We start from the raw sequence: 20,894 nt of genomic DNA on the forward strand, positions 1-20,894 counted from the left end.
TGCAAACTCTAGGCATGCTGTCATGTGCCCTTTTCTCAGGAGTGGCTTCTGTCTGGTCATTCTCCCATAAAGCTCAAATTGGTTAAGTGCTGTAGAGCCTGTTGTCCTTCTGGCAGGTTATCCCATCTCAGCCAAGGAACTCTGTAGTTCTGTAAGAGTGGTCAATGGGTTCTTGTCACCTCCCTGACCAAGGTCCCTCTCCAGTTACTGATTTTGGTCGGACGGCCAGCTCTAGGCAGAGTCTGGGAAGTTCTATAATTTTTCAATTTCCCAATGATGGAGACCACTGTGCCCTTGGAAACTTTCAACACACTTGTTTAATACCCTTCATCAGATATACAGTTGAAATCGGAGGTTTACATACACTTTAGCCAAATCCATTTAAACTCAGTTTTTCACAATTCCTGGAATTTAATCCTAGTAAAACAATCCCTGTCTTAGGTCAGTTAGGATCACCACTTTATTTTAAGAATATGAAATATCAGAATAATGGTAGAACAAATGATTTATTTCAGCTTTTATTTCTTTCATCACATTCCCAGAAGTTTACATACACTCAATTAGTATTTGGTAGCATTGCCATTAAATTGTTTAAATTGGGTCAAACGTTTCGGGAAGCCTTCCACAATCTTCCCACAATAATTTGGGTGATTTTTGGCCCATTCCTCCTGACAGAGCTGGTGTAACTGAGTCAGGTATGTAGGCCTCCTTGCCTGCACATGCTTTTTCAGTTCTGCCCACACATTTTCTATAGGATTGAGGTCAGGACTTTGTGATGGCCACTCCAATACCTTGACTTTGTTGTCCTTGAGGCATTTTATCACAACTTTGGAAGTATGCTTGGGGCTCATTGTCCATTTTGAAGACCCATTTGTACAATATTTGTCCCCATGTGCAGTTGCAAACCGTAGTCTGGCTTTTTGATGGTGGTTTTGGAGCAGTGGCTTCTTCCTTGCTCAGCGGCCTTATGTTATGTCGATATAGGACTCGTTTTACTGTGGAAATAGATACTTTTGTACCTGTTTTCTCCAGCATCTTCACAAGGTCCTTTGCTGTTGTTCTGGGATTGATTTGCACTTTTTGCACCAAAGTACGTTCATATCTAGGAGACAGAACACGTCTCCTTCCTGAGCCATGACATAATTTTATGGAATTTCCCAAGCTGTTTAGAGGCACAGTCAACTTAGTGTATGTAAACTTCTGACCCACTGGATTTGTGATACAGTGAATTATAAGTGAAATAATCTGTTTGTAAACAATTGTTGGGAAAATGACTTGTGTCATGTACAAAGTAGATGTCCTAACCATACTTGCCAAAACTATAGTTTTTGTGGAGTGGTTGAAAAACGAGTTTTATTGACTTCATTCTAAGTGTATGTAAACTTACGACTGTATGCTTCATCACAATAATAGCGAAGACATCAATACTATGAAATAACACATATGGAGTCATATAGTAACCAAAAAAGTGCTAAACAAATCTAAATATTTTTTACAAATCAAAATATTTTATACTTGACATTCTTCAAATATAAAATATTAGGTGTGTTCAAAAGTTATGTGTGTACACATTTTTGACTGGTATGCATGTAAATAAAAAAAATGCTACAATTTCTTTAAACATCTTTTCACTGTCATTATGGGTTATTGTGTTTAGATGCGTGAGAAAAAAATGTGGAATAAGTCAAGGGGTATTAATAATACATTCTGAAGGCTCTGTAAATTGTCCTTGAACCTTTGAACCTTTTAATGTCAATAAATGTCAATAAAACTGTATTTGACAACAACTTCATTTGATAACTCATATATGTACCGTAATAGTATTATAGCTGCCCATCACAGAGCAGCATCCCTCAGGACACGTGAGGAATACCTGTTGTCACTGTATCTTAGTTGTCACTGTATTAGACTAAGCATAGGTGATTTGATGATGTTGAAATATTGAAGTTGAAATGGTGTTGGAATAGTGGAGGCAGCTCCTGTTTTCATTGCAACTTGTGGTTCTAAATCTATAGTTGTTTAGCAGCCCGAAAATCTCTGAAACATTAACTTGCTTGACCGTGCTGTAGTAGGTCATGTAACTATTTGTTTTTGGACTTCACAGGACAGATGTTCCTCTCCGGATTTGTGATTAAACAAATCATTTATTCTAGCACTGTGTCTTCTTATTTTCTCATCCTTAGGCCTATACATCACTGTGACAAGGGACGTGTCACATGTGCTCCCTCTCCGGCCTCTAGGTCACCAGGCTGCTCATTAGGGCGCACACCTGTCACCAGCATTAAGCGCATAAATGACATACCTGGACTCCATCACCTCCTTGATTACCTGGCCTTTATATGTCACTCCCTTTGGTTTCTTCCCCAGTCGCCATTGTTCCTGTATCTGTTCTTGTCATGTCGGTACGCTGTTTGTGTTTCTTGTTTTGTTCATTTATTAATTAAATGTATTCACTCCCTGAACTTGTTTCCCGACTGTCAGCGTACATTGTTACTATATGAACTAACAGGTTATAGAGAAAACAATGCAATTATCACAACATAGGTTGTAATATGGCTTTTTTCCCCCTGGCTGGGCATCCTCAGTGACTTTTACCCACGCACCACTACTGCACACAACACAAACTCTCCAACATAACGTATGTGTGGAGAGTGGCTATTTGAAGCACAAATTGGCCTCAAATGCAGTGGGAGTATTGTGGAATTGGTGCCCTGTGGAAGCAGGGGTTAAACCGCTTTTCAACTACACACAATACAGTATACTATGCTATACATACATTACCTTATTGATTATACAGTGGCATATAGACATCCTACATTTGGTTAAACACCCACACTACTGGAAATCCATCTTTCAGAGCTGAAAGACTATTGAGCTTAGCCATGTTACACAAGGATTTAGGTCAACAAGTCATTGTTTTAGTTAAAGTATGATATATTTGGGCTTGAAGTACCAGTTCTGAATTGCCCACTTCTTGCAAATCCGTGTGAATGCGGTGTCTTTTCCTAAGACATGACACAAATCATTTTCAGCCTAAATTTTGTTTCAGGCATAACCTCAGGAAGTAGGGATGCTGAAAAATCATAATTTAAAAAACAAGTCAAACATTTTTTGCCAAACATTCTAAGCACCCCCAACCCCAAACTACTTTCCTACGGCTATGGTTTCAGGGCTGGGTTTTATTTGAATGTTACCATCTGTAGTGGAATTTTACTGTGTCTCTTTCTGCTTAGTGTCTCACACTTATCATACATGTTTGACCTGTTGCATACTTAGAAATGCGCCTACAATATAGACAGACAGGGTGCCTGAGGTTTGCTCTCAAAAGGTCGGCTCAGTAGGATTGGAACATTGGCTGAACACCCAGGTGTTCTTCTCCTGGGCAGCCATTCTCTGTAAGCAAACGCTTTGCTGAGAAAGGATGCACTTTTTTGAAAAAAAAAAAAACCCTGTAGTGATAGTATAAATATCCCGAGGGGGAAGTACCTCCTCAGAGCTTCTGACTAACTTGTAGTGTGAAGTGCTGTTTGTAATCGCTTCGCTGGTGTGAATGAACATAAATTCATTTAAACTTGACTTTGGGGTCCTTGGTGGTAATTTCCTCAACACACCCACCAACATGGCATTGTTAATTATTCAGAAACAGCTACAAAGTTATTCCACTTCATGACTGAGATGAGCCAAACAGCCTTGTGTCCATCCGCCTGAGCCATGGAAAAAAATTCTAATAAGTGTGTTTTTGCACATCCACTTGTTTTGTTTCCCAGAAAATTATCATAATCCATTGGATAATTTGTCAATTTTCACTTATTTTCAAGCTAGTCTGTAGAAACATTATATAAATCTGACCATCTTAAAAATGGCATAATTGTGTGATATGATAGCATTGACCACTAAAGTGTTGCTTCACTACACGTTCCACTTCTTTGATTGGTGTAACATTAGCTAGAAACCAGATAATGAAAAGGCACCTGCAAAATAACATTTGAGGAATTTGTAGTTAGTTACATGTTATTTGCGGCATGCATGATAAAGATAAAAGTCCTTGTAGCCTATCATTTCACTTCCCCTGTGAGAAACATAAGCATGGGCTAACTTGGCCTCCCTATCGAAGGTTGCACCGAGTCCAAGTCAATGTAGAAAAACTCATATCATCCATATTTCAATTGTTATCCATATTACCGGAGCGTTAAACTTATTCCTTCTAACTATTTCTATGGTGGATTCGCAGCTGCAATTTATGGAAGATGCCAACACTTTGGAGATAACAATAGATGGCAAGGTCAAAGACAGGCCAGTGATTTCCATCTGTTGTGAAGTTTTCCCTAAATTAATGCTTATGACAAATCCAGCTCCAGAAACAGCCAGAGAGTCAGCTGGCTAATCTTCTGAATATGGTGTAGTTAAAAAAACAAGCAACAGATAAGATTAGCTAGCTAGATAAGGTTAGCATGCTAGCTAGATAAGGTTAGCATGCTAGTCAGCTACACTTACAGCTGTCAGTGCCCTATTTGTTGATGTTTATCAACTTCACATGGACATTCCCACACTCAATTTGTGAATTTGTATAAGTAGCCTACGTCAATTGGAGGTGGAACCTGTTTAATCTTATGCTTACAACTCGTGCTAAGTTAAGATATTATATTGAATTAAATCAACCAGACTCAGAGGTCAACTTCAACATGTCTTTACTCCATCACGGTCCGTGTAACCCCTCAGAATCCTTTACCGACGTGGTGACATCCTATCTCAAGATGTGTGTAAGTCACATCAGTACAAAACAGAACCCAAACGTGTATGTTCTCTCTAGGACGGGAAATGATGTTGAAATAGGGGTGGCAACTGCCTTTGTGGGGAGCTCAGATTCTTGTGGCTGATTTTCTGGTTCTCATGGAGGCCAGGGGAGAGGAGGCTACTCTGCTGACTACAGCCTACAACAGGCCCTAGTCCACCTGGGGGCACTTCACTACTCAGACACCCTGACAGAGACATTAAGAAACTGTAAGTATTTTTCCCCTGTTATGTGTGCATGTACCTTCTTTCTTCTCTCAGGTGAGTTGCTCAGCTCAGGCGACAGTAGAAATGTGGCGATTTGTGTCTGCTCTATTTGGTGTGTGGGAGGATCAAGGTGCACCTGTGGAGTCTGGTTGAAGAGCGAGATGGCCAAAGCTACAATATCAAGTCTTTATCTCTGACACAGGCCCACAAAAACAGCAGAAAATCTAAATGTAGTTGTTTTCCTACAACAACAAAAAAGTGTGAAAAAACTGGGGAAAATAGAACAAATGGGGGAAATCTGAATAATGGAAAAACAAAAGAGAAAACTGAATTTTGAAGAGAAAAAACTGAAGTAGACAAAAAAATGTACTGAATATAAAAGGCCCTACTAACGTTTTTAGTGTGTGTCATCCCACAGCACAGCATTTTGGGCAAGGTTGAGGTCAGGTCCAATATTGACTATGCACCCAAGAGGAAAAGAGGTTGGCCATCCTACGTTGGGCCATGCATTTAGAGTAATATAATATATATACAATTTAGCAGACACTTTCAACCAAAGTGACTTACAGTCATGCGTGAATACATTTTTACGTTTGGTAGATCCCAGGAATACCAAGATGCATGACAGGGTTATAAATGCTTTGTGAAGCCTCAATTTAATATGATTTATAAGGCCTTTATTAATGGGTGCTTATGTCACGCTTTACAAAGCACAGGTTTATGTCTTATTTCAGTTGAAGTCATTCAGTTGTACAACTGACTAGGTATCCTCCTTTTCCATTTCCTTTCCTTTTCTATTTGACATAGTGTTTTTTTCACATTTGACATTGGTGGTTATGGCACACAGTTATGCCACATTGATTAACCTTTTATAAAGCATGACATGCGGTTGTAGATGATTTGTAACACATGTAGAGTTTATGAAGGCTTTATAAGCTGCACTTAATTTAAAGCAGGACACAGTTTTGACTTAAATCACAAGACCTGAAAATGATTGTCTATCAAAGACTGGGCTCCCGAGTGGCGCAGTGGTCTAATGCACTGCATCTCAGTGCAAAAGGCTGGTTTGATTCCAGGCTGTATCAAATCCGGCCGTGATTGGGAGTGCCAAAGGGTGGCACACAATTAGCCCAGCGCCGTCTGGATTTAGCCTGGGTAGGCCGTCAAATAATTTGTTGTTAACTGGCTTGCCTAGTTAAATAAAGGTTACATTTTTTTTGCAAAATCCAGGTGTGCAAAGCTCTTAGAGACTTACCTAGAAAGACTCACAGCTGTAATTGCTGCCAAAGGTGCTTCTACAAAGTATTGATTGACTCAGGGGTGTAAATAGCATACTTATGCAAATGAGATATTTCTGTATTTAATTTTCAATACATTTGCACACACACACAAAAACATTTTTTCATCTAGTCATTATGGGGTATTGTGTGTAAATGGGAGAGATGTAAAAAAATATTTTATCAATTTTGAATTCAGTTTGTCACGCAACAAAATGTGAAATAGGTCAAGGGGTATGAATAGTTTCTGAAAGCACTGTAAACATTGCCTTGTATTTTTTACATGTAATATACCACATCTTCTGTCTGAAATGGGTACGAAAGACCTAGTCATGATTCCTGCATTTTCACAGACCCTGCAACTAAAATACAGGTCTGTGACTCGTTTCGTTGCTTAAAGGCCCAATGCAGCCGTTTTTATCTCAATATCAAATCATTTCTGGGTAACGCCGTACTGTGATTGTTTTCAAACAAAATCGTCATAAGAAAAAAAAAATCTTCTTAGCAAGATCAATTTTTATATCTGTCTGGCAGTGGTCTGAGTGGCAAGGGGGAAACCGAAAATGAGCTGTTATTGGCAGAGAGGTTTGGAACATTTTCTTATTTGGTCTATTAACTAATTTATTGCTTGGGGATGTCACCAGGCAGGACAAACACCATCCCACCAAAACAGGCTGAAATTTCAAGTGGTCTTTTAAAACAGCTCACTCACTAAAAAGGCATTATTATAGTTTTCACAATTTCACAGTATTATTACAACCTCATATTGTGGAAATATATTTTAAAAAACACAGGGAAAAAAATCATGTTTTTGACTGCACTGGACCTTTAATATCTTCCTAATTTGCAAACAGACCCCATGGTTTAACAACACTTCCCAATTTTCCAGTTACCCACTGATATGTATAAAAGTGGTATATACCTGCAAGAAACTATTAAAATAAGAGCTGTTTGAAAGGGGGTTGCCTTGTATTATTTTTATTTTTTTACCGGTGTCTGAATTGTGTATTTGATTACTTAGAATTTGCCTGCAGTAGCACAACCACGCCGTAGGGCGGCGCTGTAGCACCAGATTGTGTCTTACAGCGAGTCTCTTTCCTTGGATAGAAAAGCACAAGCTTTCCTTGATTTATCGGTGAAATCCATGGCAACTAGAGGTAGACAACAAAAGTAGTCGGACTTCAAGTAACAACAATGGAGATGGACGGTAAGATAATGGAAAACAAAACGTTAGTTAGGTACTGTAGCGAACCCAGCAATCAACGGTCAGCTCGAACAGTTATTTGTTCAAGTTAAAAAGTTGAAGTTGAACTTTGTTCTTTCAAATCAACAACGCCAGATATGACAGCCTTTCGTTTCACAGTCCAAAGTGCGAAAAAGTCGTGGTTTCTGAAGTGAACAAGTTACTGTACAAGTTACGTTAGACTTATTTCTTTCAACATGCCTTTATCGAGAAAACAAAGTGGGTGTCTTGTGTGAAACTCCCGAGAGGTAGACAGGGTGACTCATTTAGTATCAGACGTTACCAGTGACGGGTTTGGTAATGGGAGAGGTGTGTGTGCGGGTTGCGGTTCGGGTCAGACCGTTGTTTCCCAAAAAGGTGCTCCACAACCACCAGCTGTGTGTAGTGCCCGACACCGTCCAGGTGATGCTGGGTAGCGACCGACCACGCCTTTGGACCGAAGGCACGGTCAGGTTTACAAGTCCTGTGTTAAAACCTCTGGTGGCATCTCTAGTTGACGGCTCCAATGCTGCAGTGTTCGCCTATGGACAAATCTAGTCTGGAAAGACATACACCCTTGGTGGGGGACATGTAGGTAAGTTATTGGTCCAATGCAGCTGCTTTTATCTCAATATCAAGTACTTTCTGAGTAACAATTAAGTACCTTACTGTGATTGTTTTCAGTTAAAATGGTCAAAATCAATTCGCTTCAAGAGCTAGACTGTCAGGGAGGGGTCTGGGTGGGAGGGGAAACCTGAAAATGTAGTTGATGTCACCATGGAAGGCTAAACTCCATCCCACCAAAAACAGGCTGAGATGTCAGCCGCTTTTCAAACAGCTCTTACACTAAAAGGGCAATGCCATTATTTTCACCATTTCAAAGTATTATTCCAACATCATAGTGTGGAAATATATTTAAAACGTAGGTAAATCTAGTTTTGACGTCACTGGGCCTTTTAAAAGTGTGAGCCCAATTGCACTCTTTGACATCATGCAGACGCCAAGTGCATTGAGGGATGATGATGTTCTGACATTAATCCTTGAATAATCTATCTACTATGATTCTACCCTGAACTGTCATTTGAGGCAAATGCAGAGAATCTTATGATTATACAATTACACTATTATATTATCATCAGACAACTCTGCTTTTGTGTTTTCACCAAGGAAGTTGCTCTCTCTCTGTGTACTTGTACCCTTGTTAGCATCTCTGCCGGAGGAGGAGAGTGGGATCATTGGTCGGGTTGCAGCAGATCAGTTTGTGCTCTTGGGGGAGAGGAGGGCTGCGGATGCCAGGGCTGCGGTAGACGTTAGGGTGTCCTACATGGAACTGTACCAGGAGGAGCTCAGGGACCTGCTGGAGGTCCAGACTGGCAACAAGGAGCTGCATGTCAGAGAGGATGACAGGGGTAACACTGGTAACACCCCTCGCTCTGTCTGTGCTAGGGTTTGTGTGACGTGTCAAGTTTGTGTTTAACCCCCTAAGGCCGATGTCCGCGCCCCATAAAAATCTGTCAGTTTGCATTTGATGTGTCTCAATCCACTGCATCTGCCTATGTTGTACTTCCGCATCTCTGGTGAAAGGTGACAGAGCTAGACCATGGTTTGTCAGACCATAAGACATCCCGAAAATCGGTCTTCTCACAAAATCATCTGTATCATCAGAACGGTTTGGCCTACAAAACTATGGAAAGATGAGAGACTCAAGAACACAAGGATGTTCTCCGGTTTTCTCTATGCCCCCCACAAGCCTCAGGAGACTCGTCTGAAGTCGGTACAACCAATCTGACATCTTCTTTCTGTGGTGTCCAAACTGTTAGGGCTACACACTAATATGACCCCTCTGCACAAAGGTGAGACTCTCACACATGTTTTGCTCTAGGATGCCCACAGGCCTCACAGGACTTGTCTGAAGGTCCCCCCGGTACCAGTTGAAAAAATTAATGGAGGTACAATGCATTCAGAAAGTATTCAGACCACTTGACTTTTCCACATTTAGTTACTTTACAGCCTTATTCTAAATTGATTAAAGCATTTTTTCCCCCTCATCAATCTATAAACAATACCCCATAATGAATGACAAAGCAAAAACAGGGTTTTTAGAAATTTCAGCAAATGTGTAAAAAAACAAACAGAAATATGAAATTTCTAAAAACCTGTTTTTGCTTTGTCACTATGGGGTATTGTGTGTAAATTGATAAGGGGAAAAAAACAATTGAATCATTTTTAGAATAAGGCTGTAATGTAACAAAATGGGGAAAAAGTCAAGGGGTCTGAATACTTTCCAAATTTTTGACATTTATTTTTATTTAACCATGAAGGGATCATTGATATTTAAAATCTATTTTTCAAGAGGGTCCTGGCCAAGATCGGCAGCACCAAGTCATTACAGAAATTACAGACAAACTACAGACAAACTACAAATAATCTAGTAAAAAAACATAGAATTCACAAGAGTATAACAAAATCAAAAACAGCAAATTAAAAACATTGACAGGTCAGGGAATCCGTCTCAAGATCTTTCATCAGTGATTTAAAAAATACTAATTGGGGCGAGTTCTTCCAGTTTAAAAGTATTTTGTAAGGCTTTCCAAGACGATGGCGCAAAGTACATAAAAGCCCTTTTATCAAATTCAGTTCGGACATTTGGAACAGTTAGCAGGATAAAGTCCAGCGAACGAAGAGACGACCCACCACATTTCTGAACAATAAAAATGCCCAAATAAATAGTTAGTAAACCCAAAATGGCTTTGTAAATAAAAGTATACCAGTGACTGAGCCTAAGAGTGACTAGAGAAGGCCAGACAACCCTGGTATACAAAGTGCAGTGGTGCGTAAGGGTTTTGCAGTGCCATGGTAAAGGGTGTCAATTGATCTCAAACACTGAGCGGAAGCATTCATATATAAAATATCCCCATAGTCTAGTAAAGGCATAAATGTAGCTGATACTAGCCTCCTTCTGTCTTCAAAAGAAAAACAGGCCTTATTCCTAAAATAAAATCCCAATTTCAGCTTCAATTTTGTTGTAAGTTGTTGAATATGCAATTTAAAGGAGAGGCTGTCATCAATTAAAATTCCAAGATATTTATATTTGGTTACAACCTTAATCTGCTTACCCTGACAGGTAGTAATAGGTGAAAGGTTCAGAGGTCTATTTATTGCTTTAGAAAACACCATTTAGGTTAGTTTTGTCAGTATTGAGGATAAGCTTCAATTGACACAAGGTATGTTGAACAGTATAAAAAGCTGTTTGCAAGTTCTGGAAAGCTTTTGTAAGAGACGAGGCACAACAGTAAATAACAGTATCATCAACATAAAAATGAAGTTGCGGATGTTGGACATTTGTCTAAATCATTTATATAAATAGTGAATAGGAGAGGACCAAGTACAGAGCCTTGGAGCACACCATTAAAGACAGACAATTTAACAGACATAAGCCCATCAAATTGAGTGCACTGAGTTCTATTAGACAGATAGTTAGCAAACCATGCAACTGCATGCTCCGAAAGACCTACACTCAACAATCTCTGCCTTAGTATAGCATGATCAACTGTATCAAAAGCCTTAGAGAGATCAATAAAAAGTGAGACACAGTGCTGTTTTTTGTCAAGGGCTTCAGTGATATCATTTAAAACCTTCATGGCAGCTTTAATTGTGCTATGTGTCTTCCTGAAGCCCGATTGGTAAATTGATAAAATAGTTAGTAAATAAAAACTCTTAGCTGTTCACTCACAAGGGTTTCAAATATCTTCACCAGGGGTGACAGCTTTGAGATTGGCCTATAAATATTTAAAAGAGTTGGATGTCCCCCTTTTAAAAGTGGTAGGACAAATGCTGATTTCCAGATCTTTGCACTGTACATGCTGTATGGAATCTGACTGTAGTGTGTGAGTTTGTTTCAGTGGTAGTTGTGGCAAGAGAAACTGTGAGTACCTCCGCTGAGGAGTTGCTGAGCGTCCTGGAGGCTGGCAATGCCCTGAGGCACACTGGCCCCACTCAGATGAACAAGCGCTCCAGCCGCTCTCATGCTATCGTTACCCTACAGCTGACACAGGATGACCACGACAATGGCTCCCTCCGCTCCTCTAAACTCGACCTGGTGGATCTGTCTGGGTCAGAGCGGGCTGCACGCACCGGGAACACAGGCCTGCTGGTGTTGGGCAACGTCATCCTCGCACACTCCAATCGCCGCCACAACCACGTGCCGTACCCCGACGCCAAGATCACGCGCCTCCTCCGGGACTCACTGGGCGGCTCTGCTCACACACTGATAGTGGCCTGTGTCAGCCCTTCCCACCACAGTTTCGCAGAGACGCTGAGTGTGCTTCAGTTTGCCTCATGGCCATGCTACGTGAAGAACCAGCCTGGGTTGTGTCCTGCCAGGGCGTGTTCGGGCTGATAGCCTGGAGAGGCTCGTGTGGGGGAGCTGGAGCAGGAGGTCCAGACTCTGAGAGAGGCACTGAGAGAGAAGGATAAGACAAGGAGAGGGATTGCTTTGAGTGACAGCACCAAACAGGCCACTCAGGAGGAGCGTGATGACAGGGGGGCGGCTCTAGTGGAGGAGTCCCAGTACCGCTGCCTTGCACAGGACGCTGCCTTCCTATTGGAGGAGCTCCAGAACTCCACCCGGAGTCCTGCTCTGCAGCAGCGTTTGCAGGAATGGCTGGAGAGACACAGGGAGCTTAGCCACTCCAGCCACACTGGCTATCAACAACCTGTGGGGGGTGCAGGGGATGAGTCTCAACAGATCACCATCCTCCAGCTCAGACGTGAGCTCAAGAACTGCCAGGTAGTGTGTATAGTGGACTCTGTTTCTCAGCTTTGTTTGCTCAATATAATCTGTTTACAAATTATATTCTAAACATAGGTATGAATTGTATTTGTCCCCCCCCCCCCCCAACTCTATTTTACTCAGTCTCTCCCACTCTCCCTTCTTCCATCAGTATACTCTGGCTATAGACAAGCAGGTGTTTGACCTGAGGGAATCTGAGCTGGAGCAGGTGTAGAGGCAGGTGCAGACACTGCTACAGGAGAAACAGACACACCTCCAGTCCTTACAGGAGGAGAGGGAGCACAGACAAATTAAGGTAGAGAGAGAGAGAGAGAGAGGATAGCGAAAAATTGAGATACGACGATTGAATGGGGCATTTCTACAGTGGGTGATGACTGATGTTTTTTCCTTTGGTTGGGCGTGCAGAAGGAGCAGCTGGTGGAACAGCAGCTGTTGATATATCGTCTCTGTGGTGACCTCCTGACCTTCAGGATGGGATCCTTTAGACCCTCGCTGGACACTGGGGCTTCTGGGAAGTTAGCGAGGAGACCTCAGTGTTCCCATGATCAGCTAAGGCCATGGTTGTACGAGGAAGGTGTGTGTGTGTGTGTGTGTGTGTGTGTGTGTGTGTGGGGCTGTGGCGGTCACAAAATTATTGTCAGCTGGTGATTGTCAAGCAAATAACTGTCAGTCTCCGGTAATTGACCGTTAATTAACATAAACACATTTAGCATCTCCTGGCTTCCACACATAGCCTACAAGCCATTTAAAAAAAGTCTAATACATCCATGTAATATAGCCTACACCTTCACAATAAATGTATTGTTTATTTTAGACAGGTCTAAAGAAGCATGATATGAAGAAACTGTAATGTATTTCAGAAGAAAATAATAGTACAGTATACTCTGAATTGTTCTGATGTGGCTGTGCCAAATGGCTGTGGGCAACACTTGTTCATTTAGCAGACAAGATTTGTTTAGAATTCCGTGGCATTATTTTATATTGTTTTATAGTATGAAGAAAACAATTGAGCAAAGCTCAATAAAATATAAATATTTTCTCGAAAGAATTTGAGGGAGTGCGCACATTCGGCTATTCTGTATGAAGTGGTTAACAAAGGAATAGGTCTTCCTATATGCTTAATTTAGAGTTATTAATGTAACTTTAGTTGTTCTACAAACAATGTTTTGATTTTTAATACATTGTAAGGCTGCATGATGCGACTCTAATGAGGATTTGAAAAAATTGACCATATTTACTTTTCATCAGCCAACAAGATGAGAAGCCCTAACGAACAGCAATAACACTAGCCTATGTCAGTCTACTATCCCCCATAGTACAAAAGTCGACCTATTCTGTGCGAGAAATAAATATTCCAAACAGTCTGGGACAGTTGTGGGATCCGATAGATCCCAAATTAATACAACCGCTAGTATCAAAAAATATTTTTTATGCAATGTGGCTGACGCAACAGATCAGAACGTTTAGCTTAAAATGTTGATAAACTATAAGGCTATTTCTTCACATTCTAAGCGCAGAAATGTGCACATGGTAGTAGCCTATAAGCATGACTGTTCCATTAGTGGAACACAACATTATCAAAAGTGACCGCAAATGCAATTATGCATGTAATGCTTTTATTATAAAGGTGCATTTTTATGGTGAAAATGATCTTCCCCAAACTTGAAACTCACACGCTGCTTATATATGCTAGTTAGGCTCTACACCTCTTTATAAAGCGGATTTATGTGCTTCATTTTAAGAAGTTATTTGGCCACTTTAGTTGTGATACAAACCTCAAACATATAATAGGCCTATCGGCTAGGCTGCATGAGGGTTGCGACTATGATTTGAAAAAGTTGTTTCTTACGCTGGCCATCATTCACAAGTGATAATGTACCATTCACAAGTGATAATGTATCATTCACAAGTGATAATGTATCATTCACAAGTGATAATGTATCATTCACAAGTGATAATGTATCATTCACAAGTGATAGGCTAATATTGTCACCCATCAGACTATTCTTGATTTAATCTTGTCTTTACATATGACTAAATAATATATGTGACATTTGTTTTGATTAAGAATGGACCATTATCATGCACCTGAATCGAAACAGGGGCAGCAGGAAAAAATACATGTCATCTATACACTTAAATAGCGAAGGGAGGATGCTTTTCTCCGTGATATATTTTCATGCCAGCCAGGTAGGCTATAATGCTGTTGTAAAGAGAAGCAATGTGCTTAATATTAGTAAAGTTGAGTAATAAATATAGTAGGCCTAGCCTATAGAAAGCTAATGGGATCCTCCTCTGAGGCCATCACTCTGTTTTCTCAATTGCATAGCCTATAGAAATATTGCGAAACATGAGCTCATGGGCTCTCATTAAGTGTTTGATTTAGATTTCCAAATACATTTGCATTGATGTCAGAGTGATTAGAGGGACAATAGAGTGCTGAGTACCAGGCAGTTAGAAAGTTTTGTAGGCCACTAATGACCAGCAGCAGCATTAGAGTTTGGAGAAGACTAATTACTGTGACTAAATGGTAATTTGACAGCCTTCAAGACTCGTGACCGCCGGTGTGGCGGTGTGTGCAACAATGATGTTTCTGTTAGTGTGTTTCTTATGTAGATCCATACTAGTCCTCCGGCCTGTTCGTTGGAGAGGGTGATAGCTGCCTTTAAGACCTGCAGTCAGCTGCTGCTGGCTCAGATAGAGAGAGATGAGGTCCACTGCCCTCAAAAAACACTGAAGGAAAGGAGCGAAGATGAGGAAGAGATGGGGGGGGGGGAGAAAGGGATTCAGGTGAGCAAGACTGCAATACTGTAACATCCTGCTTCAGAGCTATGTAATTGTTCTGTTTGCTCAAGACAGACTACTTCTTTAATCAGATGGATATATTGCAGGCGCTCTATGAACCGCACATTGCCAAGCAAACAGAATCCAGCCTGCTTTGACCAGAACCAGGCACAAAATACTAGTTTGGACCAGATTCAGGATGGGCTCCAGTTACTTCAGCCCTACAGGTAAATACAGTTATGAGTCTTAGGGGGAATATTTCCTGTAATTTCTGTTTCATTGCCAAGACTGGCCTGTGCCTTCTGTAGGGTGCAAGGAGCGCAGAGAGAGGCGGAGTCAGACGGTGAACCTGCTGCGCCTAAAGAAGGCGGAGACACAGAGCAGGGCTAGCCTGCGGACCAGTGGCTCCAGTAATCTGCACAAGAACCAGGTCAGTGCTAACAATATAGCATTCAGAGAACACTCATAGAGCATTTATACAGCACTCATAGAGCATTTATACAGACCTCAGAGCATTTTACAGCACTCAGAGCATTAAACACTCAGAGCATTAAACACTCAGAGCATTAAACACTCAGAGCATTAAACACTAATAGAGAATTAAACACTCATAGAGCATTATACACTCATAGAGCATTAAACACTCAGAGCATTAAACACTCAGAGCATTAAACACTCATAGAGCATTAAACACTCATAGAGCATTAAACACTCATAGAGCATTAAACACTCATAGAGTATTAAACACTCATAAAGCATGTATACAGACCTCATAGAGCATTTATACAGCACTCAGAGCATTTATAGCGCATTCATAGCGCATTCATACAGCACTCATATAATATTCATAGTGCACTCATAGTATTCATATAGTATTCATAAAGCTCTGAGCATTCATTCAGCACCCAGAGTATTCATAGAGCATTTATACAGCACTAATAGAGTATTGAAGGAGCATTAATACAGAACTCCTGTTGACCTTTCGGACTGTCAGCCTTTGCATCCATATAGCCCCATCTGTGAATGTGGTTACATTTCTCCAGTCCCATCCTTTAGCCTCATAGCAAATCAAGTGGTGGGGCTGCCATTTTGTTGTCTTTCATTAAAGAGAATACATCCTGTGAACAGCATGCTAAAGGGTTAGATGCTGCTGTGTTGCAGGACCTGAGGACCGACAACAAGGCTGTCTTTCAAAATGGAGACTCTAAAGAATCAGAGGAAAAGGTAGAATGACGTTCCAGAATTAAAAGTGTGGCCATATTACATCGGCAAGGGATCACAGGTTTGAGTTGCCCCTCCTTGCAGTCATGGTGATTCCTTAGATCTCATTTGGATATTCAACATAGTTGAAAATAAGCAAACTGTGTGTGTGTTTTGACGTGTTGATGTGTTCGTTTTGCCCCTGTACGATGCCCAGCAGTCTGAGAGACGTGTGTGGCTGGAACACGAGGAGCGTGCTCTGGAGAGGAGGAGGGGCCTGCAGGAGCTGGAGGAGGAGCTGAGGTGCAGAGAAGAGGTGCTGCGGCACCGAGAGGCCTGTGTCCAGGAGAGGAACCAGCTGCAGATCAAGAAGCTTCGCTCCAGCCAGGTAAACACAGAGCGGTGCTTAGAAATCCCAAGTATTGGCGTATGAAAAAAAGAAAAAAAACCATACATTTTGTGTGTGTGTGTAAGTTACGGCATTCCAATGTTGTTGTCTGCAATTGAAAGTGCGTGTGCATACGTTCACGTGTGTTCCTCAGGCTCTGAGTCAGGACTTGCTGCGCGTGTCGGCCCGTCTGGGAGATCTGGATCAGGAGCTTGAGGAGAGAGGAGGGGTAGAGAGGCAACTGTCCCCCTCTGCAGCAGGGCTGTGTGGAGTGTCCGCGGAGGAGCTGCTGAAGGAGAGAGAGAGAGCGTGGGTCGGAGGAGGGACACGCAGCTGAGGGACGGCAGGGTGCTCACGCCAGAGGTGAGCTCCTTAACGTTGCCTATTTTCCTTTGGCGTGGATGTCACACTGACTACAGGGGGCTGATGTGGAAATACATGGTGTGTGTGTGTGTGTGTGTGTGTGTGTGTGTGTGTGTGTGTGTGTGTGTGTGTGTGTGTGTGTGTGTGTGTATATAGGAGGACCATGCTATGCTGCAGTCGGAGGAGGTCTTGGAGGCTCTGGATGCTGCAGTAGAGTTTAAAAACTATTCCATCCAGGAGAGACACGGAGACGACCACGATAACGTCATGAGGGCGCAGCGAGAGCTGTCACTTCCAGAGGCCTCGGCACTGTTGGTCAAATACTTCAAGGTCAGAGTCCCAACACACACTCACCACAAACTACTTTGAGCAACCAAGCTACCGTAATTCAGTTATTTTCGACGAAGGAGGTGACACGAGGAGAGTGATTTGACCATTGGCGAGCGATACGACCAGATTTGTTCAAAGTGAAACTCAATGCAAATCATCATCAGAGATTTTGCAGTGTGATAACCAGTCTGGGGAGGGAGGGTCTTACTAGCCTAGCTATTTTTAACACTGCTGGATAGTGAACATGCTATTTTGCATGCTGTTTGGAATAAACACTCACAATGGGCGAACTAGATGATGCCTACTACAAAGTAGTATCTCTAGTTGACAGTACACTCTGCAATAGAACCCGCATTTGAGGAAAGGCTGGGGGGCTGGGATTGAGATTAGGGGGTCGAAAAGGGTTTGGGGCAGAATTGAAACTGGAAAATGGTTTGGGACAGAAGTGGGACTGGTTTAAAAGCTCTCCATAGGAAAACATAAAAGAGATGGTTCACTGCACTCCTAACCTTCCATTACCCTCCTGCTAAACTACCTGTCAATAACTGAGCGGATAGTTGAAAGCGTTCCCTTGGCCCCTCCAGGTGCTGTGTCTGCGGGAGTCAGAGCGGCGGCTGCAGCTGCAGAGTGGAGAGCCGGAGGCGATAACCAGGGAGATGGAGGCAGCTCTACAGCGCCTCACTCTGGACACAGACCGCTGGCTCACTGAGCAGCATCAAGAGCACCAGCACGACATACAGATACTAATGCAGCAGCTCCAAGGTCAGTTTGTATGCGTCAATGTGATAAATGTTTATGAGTGTGGGGTATTCCTGCCCCTTCGTTGTGTTTGTCTGTTTTACAGTATTCTCACTGCTCATTTTGTCCTTGTGTGTAGAGGGTGGCTCAGGGGACAAGTGGACAAGTGTTCCATGTTAGGCTGCAGCAGCTGGAGAGAGACCTGTTCTTCTATAAGAGCTCCAGCCGTAAGCTGAAGAGGAAGCTCTGAGAGCTAGGCACAGACTCCCTCCGCCCCCAGGCTCCAGACCTGCAGACCCAGGGCAGGAAGGCGGCCAGCGACGGAGCATTGGACAGCACCAGCCCACAGATTCCCAGAGTGGAGCTGGCCCCGGTCCATCTGTCCTGTAGAGAGCCGAGGTTGATCTCACCCTCTGCCTTCTGCAGCACTAGGACCACTCTACCCTGAGGGCCAGCAGAGGCTCATTCCAGGAGGACTCCATTGAAGTGTCCTGGAACACTGACCATGAGGCTCCAGCACATACTGACCACTTCTTTCCTTCGTCCACACTAATCTAGAAGAACAGGTTAGTTGAAACTAAGGGCTCTTTTCAATCAGATCCGCTTTAGCCGACATCCACATAGTGGTTGTTTTGGCAGAGGTGTCAAATCTAAAAGTGTCTCACGACAGTATACCTAAAGCTGGACATTGCCATTAGCTGCACGGAGTCACATGAAGTCATCCCATTCAGCCACGTTGAAACAGTGTAATGTGAGATGTAATCTACACCTCCATTAGGATGATAGAAATCCTCATTATTTAGTTGAATGATTTTTCAATTTGAGTGTAATTACAATGTATATACAAAAGTATGTGGACACCCCTTAGAATTAGTGGATTCAGCTATTTCAGCCACACCCGTTACTGACAGGTGTATTCAATCGACTACACCGGCATGCAATCTCCATAGACAAATATTGGCAGTAGAATGGCCTTACTGAAGAGCTCAGTAACTTTCAACTTGGCACCGTCATAGGATGCCACCTTTCAAACAAGTCAGTTGGTCAAATTTCTGCCCTGATAGAGCTGCCCTGGTTACCTGCAAGTGCTCTTATTGTGAAGTGGAAACGTTTATGAGCAACAACGACTCACCCGTGAAGTGGTAGGCCACACAAACTCACAGAACGGGACCGCCGAATGCTAAAGCGCATAGCGTGTAAAAATCATCTGTCCTCGGTTACAACACTCACTACCGGTTACAAACTGCCTCAGGAAGCAACGTCAGCACAAGAACTGTTCGTGGGGAGCTTCATGAAATGGGTTTCCATGGCTGAGCAGCTGCGCACAAGCCTAAAGTCACTATGCCAAGCGTCGGCTGGAGTGGTGTAAAGCTTGCCCCCACTGGACTCTGGAGCAATGTAAACAAGTTCTCTGGAGTGACGAATCCCACTTCACAATTTGGCAGTCCGACGGACGAATCTGAGTTTGGCGGATGCCAGGAGAACGGTACCTACCCCAATGCATAGTGCCAACTGTAAAGTTTGGTGGAGGAGGAATAATAGTGTTGGAAAATCTTAACACTACAGCCTACAATGACATTCTAGACGATTCTGTGCTTCCAACTTTGTGGCAACAGTTTGGGGAAAGCCCTTTCCTGTTTCAGCATGACAATGCCCCCATGCACAAGGCGAGGTCCATACAGAAATGGTTTGTCAAGTTCGATTTTGAAGAACTTGACTGGCCTGCACAGAGCCCTGACCTCTACCCCATTGAACACCTTTGAGGTGAATTGAAACACTAACTGCGAGCCAGGCCTAATCGCCCCAACATCAGTGCGCGTCCTCACTAATGCTCGTGGCTAAATGGAAGGAAACCCCTGCAGCAAGTCTCTGTTACAGCAGAAAAGTGGGGACCAACTCCATATCAATGGCCTTGATTTTGGAATGAGATGTTGAATGACAATGATCGCAAGAGCAGCTGCTCACCGATTTGATGGCTCCAACGCAGTTACACCTCTGACTCCACCAAAACATCCGCTATGCGGGTGACTGCTATCACCTGTTAATGCTTGATTTGATTGAATCTAGGCCCAAGTCAAATAGGACTCCTCTATTTGTTGTTCTCACTTATGCAGTGCGATTCAGATCAATATGGATGAAGAAGAGGTTACAAGGAATGGAAGCTATGGAAACTATTGAGACGCACATAGACTGATCCAAAGCGCAGAGGGAAAGCCCTGTTCACTTTGCAGCACTTAAAGCAGACTGAATAGCATTTCAAACTGCAGACTCACTTCATCTGATCAGAGATCAGATGAGCACACAGCTAAAATATCACAATCATGTGTATTATCAATGAGTTGTTTAAATCATTTCCTTTTTTCTTTTTTTTTTTTACTTTTAAAGATGATTTAAAATCATGTTTTTTTTGCCTTAGTTTACAGTGTGTTTTATACAGTAGTGTGTTTGAAGTGTTCTAGACCTTCAGGCCACTCGATAACCCTAATCAAGCCATTGGTCATTTGTGCAATAAAATGTACCTTCCCCTGCTTCCGTAGGTGTGGTTTGGTTATTGTAGTGTTGCACAACTGTTGACATCAAATTAATTGGGGCGGCAGGGTAGCCTAGTGGTTAGAGCGTTTGACTAGTAACTGAAAGGTTGCAAGTTCAAATCCCCGAGTTGACAAGGTACAAATCTGTCGTTCTGCCCCTGAACAGGCAGTTAACCCACTGTTCCTAGGCCGTCATTGAAAATAAGAAGTTGTTCTTAACTGACTTGCCTAGTAAAATAAAGGTAAAAAAAATAAAAAAAATTGTTTTAAT

At 42.4% G+C, this 20,894-nt stretch overlaps 1 pseudogene; it reads left to right on the top strand.

Moving 5' to 3' along the window:
• The first annotated feature begins 7,376 nt into the window (after window positions 1-7,376).
• On the top strand, window positions 7,377-20,620 carry LOC135514340 (kinesin-like protein kif7; annotated as a pseudogene).
• Window positions 20,621-20,894: the final 274 nt, after the last annotated feature.

This window comes from Oncorhynchus masou, chromosome 25, assembly GCF_036934945.1.
Source record: "Oncorhynchus masou masou isolate Uvic2021 chromosome 25, UVic_Omas_1.1, whole genome shotgun sequence".
NCBI classification, from domain to species: Eukaryota; Metazoa; Chordata; class Actinopteri; order Salmoniformes; family Salmonidae; genus Oncorhynchus; species Oncorhynchus masou.